Here is a 7,608-nt window from a genome sequence, read left to right on the forward strand (position 1 = left end):
TCAAGAGCGATTCCATCCACGTTGGGAAAAGTGTAAAGAAACACCCACAGCTGGGCAGGGGCCGGGGGCAGGGACTTTTGGGGAGGCCATCAGACTACATCTATCAAAATGTCAAGTGACCCAAGAATTTTAATCCTTCCAGGAATTTACCCCAGAGACTTGTAAAAAGGCTGCTACCCACCGTTGTTCCATTCAGCCGTGTTTGTGCCAGTCATGACAGATGAGAAAGGATATGAATGTCCATGAGCAGGGGACGAGGTAGATAAGACAGGATGTCACAGGGCTGAGCGTGAGAAGACAGAATGAGATCTGTCTGGGCAGATAAGGAAAACTGGCATGTGTTAGGTGACAAGTGAAGGGACGGAGCAGTGGACACATATGATGCTGCATGTGTCAAAAAATAAAATAAGGGGCTTCCCTGGTGGCGCAGTGGTTGAGAGTCTGCCTGCTAATGCAGGGGACACGGGTTTGGGCCCTGGTCTGGGAGGATCCCACATGCCGCGGAGCAACTAGGCCCGTGGGCCACAACTGCTGAGCCTGCGCGTCTGGAGCCTGTGCTCCACAACAAGAGAGGCCACGATAGTGAGAGGCCCGCGCACCGCGATGAGGAGTGGCCCCCACTTGCCGCAACTAGAGAAAGCCCTCACAGAAACGAGGACCCAACACAGCCATAAATAAATAAATAAAAATAAATAAAGGACATGATAGCATTTAAAAATAAATAAATAAATAAAATAAAATAAAACCCTCGTGCACCATTGGTGGGAATGTAAAATGGTGCAGCCACTATGGAAAACATTATGGCAGTTCCTCAAAACCTTAAAATTAGAATGGCCACGTGAACCAGCAGGATCCACTTCTGGGTCTATGCCCAAAAGAAATGAAAGCAGGGGGACTTCCCTGGTAGTCCAGTGGTTAAGAATCCACACTTCCTCTGCAGGGGGCATAGGTTCGATCCCTGGTCCGGGGAACTAAGATCCCATATGCCATGCCGTGCAGCCAAAAAGAAAAAAAAGAATTGAAAGCAGGGTCTTGTACATCTATGTTCATAGCAGCATTATTCACAATAGTCAATAGATGGAAGCAACCAAAATGTCCACTGACAGATGTGGCATATCAATACAATGGAATAGTATTCAGCCTTAAAAAGGAAGGAAATTCTGGCACATGCTACAGCATGGATGAACTTTGAGGCCATTATGCTGAGTGAAATAAGCCAGTCACAAAAGGAAAAATACTGTATGATTCCACTTGGATGAGGTCCCTACAGTATCACATTCATAGAGACAGACAGTATAAGGGTGGGTGCCAGGGTCTGGGGAAGGGGACAGAGTATCAGTTTTACAAGATGACGAGTTCTGGAGATGACGGTGGCAATTTGATGATGGCACAACAATGTGGATATTCCTAACACCACTGAACCATTAGAAATGGTTAAGATGGTAGCTTTTGTGCTAGTGTATTTTACCACAATTAAAAGTTATTTAATTAATTAATTGGAATAAAATAAATACAACAGGGGTCATGATAATAAGTGTATGACAACATAGGCCGTAGCAGCCATGTCGGTGCCCCTCACATATCCCCTCGGCTCCCCCTCTGCAGCAGAGGTGCTGCCTTCGAGCCCCGGCGCCACCCTCTGCCCCCCCGCCCAGCAGCCCCCCAGCTGCAGGCACGCATCCGTCCTGTCCACACAGGGGAAGTCCAGAGGACAGCTCGGCGTTCTGGAAAGCAGCCCACCATGATGGAGAGAGGTTTGGTGGTGACAGGCCTGCGTCCCTGCTCCTCAGGGAAGGCTCTGCAGTGCGTTGTCCTGACCTCCTGACCCACCCAGAGGGGCTCAGGGCCCGGTGCCCACGGTGCTGCCCTGCCACTGCCTTCCTTCTCCCCTCCTCTCCCTGTCCTCGGGTCACCTCCGAAGTAGCCACTTGGCCTGAACGCTTGTATCCATCTGTTTCTGGGAGAACTGATGACTTTGAGTGCCTGTGTGCCTGTACATACTTGTCATGTTTGTTGATTTTTTTTTTTTTTTGGCCGTGCTGTGCGGCATGTGGGATCTTCCCCGACCAGGGATTAAACCCACGTCCCCTGCAGTGGAAGCGTGGAGTCTTAACCACTGGACCTCCAGGGAAGTCCTGTTATGTTTGTTGATTTTTTTATTGAAGCATAATTGACTTACAATGTTATGTTGGTTTCAGGTGTACAACCTAGTGTACATTAGATTATACGTATACATAGTATGCATTACACTAATGTACTATATACGTTACAAAATGATCACCGCAAGTCTAGTTACCATCTGTCACCATACAAAGTTATTACAATATTATTGACTATATTCCCTATGCTGTACATTTCATTCTGGTGATACTTATTTTGTAACTGGAAGTTTGTACCTCTAAGTCCCCTGCACCTATTTCACTCATCCCCCCAATCCCTCCCTTCTGGCAACCACCTGTTTGTTCCCTGTGTCTGAGTCTGTTTGTTTTGTTATGTTTGCTCATTTGTTTTGTTTTTTAGATTCCACACATAAGTGAAATCATATGGTATTTGTCTTTGACTTATTTCACTTAGCATAATACCCTCTAGGCCCAGCCACATTGTCGCAAATGGCAAGATTTCATTCTTTTTTATGGCTGAGCAGTATTTCATTGTGTGTGTGTGTGTGTGTGTGTGTGTGTGTGTGTATCACATCTTCTTTATCCATTTTTATCCATTCATCTATTGATGGGCACTTACGTTGTCTTTATATCTTGACTATTATAAATAATGCTACCATGAACATTGAGGTACATGTATCTTTTCGAATTAGTGGGGTTTTTTAAAATAAATTTATTTATTTATTTTTGGTTGCGTTGGGTCTTTGTTGCTGCACGCGGGCTTTCTCTAGTTGTGGCGAGCGGGGGCTACTCTTCGGTGTGGTGTGCTGGCCTCTCATTGCGGTGGCCTCTCTTGGTGCGGAGCACGGGCTCTAGGCGTGCGAGCTTCAGTAGTTGTGGCACGTGGGCTCAGTAGCTGTGGCTCACGGGCCCAGTTGTTCCACGGCATGTGGGAATCTTCCCGGACCAGGACTCGAACCTGTGACCCCTGCACTGGCAGGCTGATTCCCAACCACTGCACCATCAGGGAAGCCCCTCGAATTAGTGTTGTTTTGGGTAAATACCCAGGAGTGGGATTGCTGGATCATATGGTAGTTCTATTTTTAGTTTTTTGAGGACCCTCCATACTGTTTTCCATAGTGGCTGCACCAATTTCCATTCTCACCAACAGTGCACCAGGCTTCCCTTTTCTCTAAAATTTCTCTCCAACACTTGTTATTTGTTGTCATTTGGAGAATAGCCATTCTGACAGGTGTGAGGTGGTATCTCATTTTGACTTTGATTTGCATTTCCACCTGTTAGGTTTTTATATAAAAATTCCAGTTGCACCACGAACTGGGTGTGTGACCTTGAGCAAGTTCCTTAACCTCTCTGTGCCTCAATTTCTGCACCAATAAGTGGAATAACAACACTACCTACCACGCGGGGCCGTTATAAGGTCTGTATTAATTTCCTGGGGCCACCGTTACAAAGTACCACAGGCTGGGCGGCTTAAACAAAAACATATATTAGCTCACAGTTCTGGAAGCCAGAAGTCTGAGATCAAGGTATCAGCAGAGTTGATGTCTCCTGGGCCTCTCTCCTTGGCTTGCAGACAGCTGTTTTCTCCCTCTGTCCTCACATGGTCATCCCTCTGTGCCTGTCTGTGTTCTAATCCCCTCTCCTCTTTTTTTTTTTTTTTTGACTGCGTTGGGTCTTCGTTGCTGCGTGCAGACTTTTCTCTCGTTGCGGCCAGTGGGTGCTACTTTTCCTTGCGATGCGCAGTCTTCTCATTGCGGTGGCTTCTCTTGTTGTGGAGCACAGGCACAGGCTCAGTGGTTGCGGCACACTGGCTCTAGAGTGCAGGCTCTGTAGTTGCGGCGCACAGGCTTAGATGCTCCGCGGCATGTACGATCTTCCCAGACCAGGGCTCGAACCCGTGTCCCCTGCATTGGCAGGCGGATTCTTAACCCCTGCGCCACCAGGGAAGTCCCTAATCCCCTCCTCTTATAAGGATACCAGTCATGTTGGAGTAGGGCCCACCCCAATGACCTCATTTAATTTTAATCACCTCTTTAAATACCCGATCTCCACAAACAATCACATTCTGAGGTACTGGGAGTTAGGACCTCATCATATGAATTTGGTGGGGACACAATTCAGCCCATCATAAGGACTAAATGAGGTAATAAAGGGCTTTGTACCTGGCACATAGTAAGGGCTATATTCCTTAAATAAAAAATAAGATTTTCTGGAAGAGTATAAGTAACTTCAGTGTTACCTCTGGGGGGAAGGACTGGGGCTGGGGCACCCTTTGACTTTATACTCTAGGTATTTATTCTCGTCTTTTTTAAAAATTATTTATTTATTTATTTGGCTGCGCCGGGTCTTAGTTGCTGCACACGGGATCTTTAGTTGTGGCATGCAGGATCTAGTTCCCTGACCAGGGATCCAACCCGGCCCCTGCGTTGGGAGTAAGGAGTCTTAACTGCTGGACCACCAGGGAAGTCCCTATTCTCTTAATTCTTTTTTTTTTTTAATAAATTTATTTATTTTATTTATTTATTTTTGGCTGCATTAGGTCTTCGTTGCTGTGCGCGGGCTTTCTCTAGTTGCAGTGAGCGTGGACTACTCTTCGTTGCAGTGCATGGGCTTCTCATTGAGGTGGCTTCTTCTGTTGCGGAGCACGGGCTCTAGGCGCGAGGGCTTCAATAGTTGTGGCACGTGGGCTCAGTAGTTGTGGCTCGCGGGCTCTAGAGTGCAGGCTCAGTAGTTGTGGCACACGGGCTTAGTTGCTCTGCGGCATGTGGGATCTTCCTGGACCAGGGCTCGAACCCGTGTCCCCTGCATTGGCAGGCAGATTCTTAACCACTGTACCACCAGGGAAGTCCCTCTCTTAATTCTTAAAGTAACAATAATGATGGTAATAGTAAAGCTTTCAGAGCAGCTTGCCCAGTTAGTTCCAGGTTCCTGGAAGGTGGGTTTCCCCTCCCCTTCTGGGGGTCAGGCCTGGATTGGGGGGAGGGGGCGGGGAGAGGAGAGCAATTTCTCTTCCCCCCATCTCCTCACGGAGAACCAGCCTCCTCCTGGTTAAGCTCAGGGGCCCCACTAAAGGGCTGGGGCTTCAGGCCAAATGCTCAGCTCCACCCCACCCTTCCCAGGCCTGAGCCCCTTCTCCAGGCCTCCTTCTGCCTGGGGAGACCCCATCTGTTCCCTTCTCCTTTCGCTGCCCCAGAGGTCTCAGAGCCCCTCCCCCATCAGACAGTCTTGCGGCCCAGGGGACCAGCTGTCCATCGCTCAAATGAGGGAAACTGAGGCCAGAGGGTCCCCAGGAAGTCCAGAGTGGCGGGGGTCCCTTTGTAGCCTCACCTACCTTACACTTCAGTGTGAGATATGAGCCCCAAGTTCACTGGAGGTCACCTCTCATCCTTCCCAATTCTGGCAGAGGCCCTGGAGGAAGCAGGGCCCAGCCAGGTCTGGGGTATCCTCCACTGAGGTCTCCCCAGAAATGAACAGGGGAGGAGCCTGAGCTGGGGAGGGCAGGGGGCTTGAAGTGTCCTGTGGAGATGCACCTGGCAAGTTCAGAGGCTTCCCCCCACCAGGGGGGCCCACCTGTGTCCTCCTGGGGCTGGAGCCCCCAGCAGGGCTTGGGGTCCCACCCCAAGACGGACCTAAAGGACCAACCTGTGGAGATCCCAGTTTAGTCTGGCCAGGCTACATCCTGGGGACCGCAGCTGCCCCCAGCTGCCCGGCCTCCGGCAGTCCTGCCCCTAGCAGGGAAAGACCCACGGAAGGGAAGAAGGGTTGCCTCTCCTTCCTTTTTTCTTCCTTACAAGTTTAATCGAATGTTTTTCCTTCTGACATGATCTTTTAGGCTCACAATTAACCCCAGCGAGTAACTCGGAGCACTGGCTGCAGCTGCCCAGACTCACTGGGCATTTCTCTAGGCCTTGCTGTCCGCATCTGAGCAATGGGAGGCTGGACTCTTGCTGGCCCTCCATGGCAGGCTTAGGGGGAACCCAGCCTCAGAACTGTGGGGCCCACTGGCCCCTGACCCAGCTGGAGGTGAGAGGAGCTGCCAGTCAGGGTCTGGGAAAACTGAGGGGAACGGAGTCCCCAGGCACAGTGGTTGGAAGCCTGGGGGCTGAGTCAATGCAGGCTGGTGAGCAAACCGTAAGCTCTTTGTTCCTGTGGGCTGGTCCGTGTGCCTGTGCCTGCGTCCACGTATGTCTCTATGTGCACGTGTGTTGTGTGTGCACTGGGCTCCTGTACATGCCTTCATGTGTTCCTGTGTGCACTCACCCATGCATGTACACAAGCCCGTGTGCGTGTGTGCAGGGTCACGCAATGACCCTTGTGAACTGGGAATCGCTGAGGAAGAACTGCATCCTTTGCTCTGGAATCTGAGCCCTGGGGGCCCCAGAGCCAATTCTGACGGGGGGCACCTTTCGACCAGGACATGGGGAGTCCCGGTGCGTGCGCAGGAGTGAATCTGGGGGTCCCCACGGTGCTCCATTTGCGCCCACGGGAGTGTCTGCCACCTTCCGGTAATGCCTGTCGCCTCCACGTGGGCCTGGAGACAATGGCCTCACTCAAATCCACTCTTCATCCGGGACCCAACCAGCCGCCGCCCCAAGGTTCCTCCCACATGACTTTTGCTTGTGCGGTTCCCTTGCCCTGGTTGCCCTTCCTGTCCCTAGTATTGGGTTAGGTTCCCCTCCTCCCTAGGTGTGATCACTTCCCCCACCAGCCTTTGCGCCTCATTCGCGGGGTGTGTGTGGGGGGGTAATAAACAGCCCCTGTAACGCGCAGCCACTTGCTCTGCGCCCATTTTTGCAGAACGCGTGGAATTCAGAATCAGTGCCTGGGCCTGGCTGGGAGGATGCGGGGAGGGGTGCCTGGCATCATTCCAGGACAGGTCATTCCTGCTCCTGGGCAGGCCCCCACCCCGGGCACCGCAGGGAACCACCTCGCTCAACCTCGCTCAACTGCCCCACTGGGGACCCCTCCCTGAGCCCCTTCCAGTGCATCCCCATCCCTACAGTCTGGAGGAGCTTGGCTCCGGAGAACTCATCTGTTCCCTTCCACGTCACTGAGACTTTTCTGGCTTCCAGCCTGGCTTTAACAGTGGTGTAGGGTTGGCCGCCAGGACCCCGCTGAGAGCCCAACGTCCCTTTGTAGCCGCCATCTGTGCTTGTCAATCTCGAGGCTCCCGCCCCCAGGGACCACCAATCAGAGCGCAGGCATCCCAGTTTCGTCATCAGCAGCCAATCAGCGCTTCTGCTGACAGCTCAGGCCCCTCTGGTCCCGCTGGTCCCGCTGCCCCCGCAAGACGGCCACACGCCCAAGTCCATCTTCAATCACCGCCTACTTATTGGACGCCCATGGGGCGCCCCGTTCCACCGTCAAAGCTGTGCCTTGCTACTCTCAACCTCCCTGTAAGATGGGAACAGCTATGCTCTGGGTAACATGATACTGCACAGAAGGGCCCAACCCAGCGCCTGCCTCTCTGGAGTCCCTGCAGGGCTGG

This window comes from Eschrichtius robustus, chromosome 16 (genome assembly GCF_028021215.1).
Source record: "Eschrichtius robustus isolate mEscRob2 chromosome 16, mEscRob2.pri, whole genome shotgun sequence".
Lineage (NCBI taxonomy): Eukaryota > Metazoa > Chordata > Mammalia > Artiodactyla > Eschrichtiidae > Eschrichtius > Eschrichtius robustus.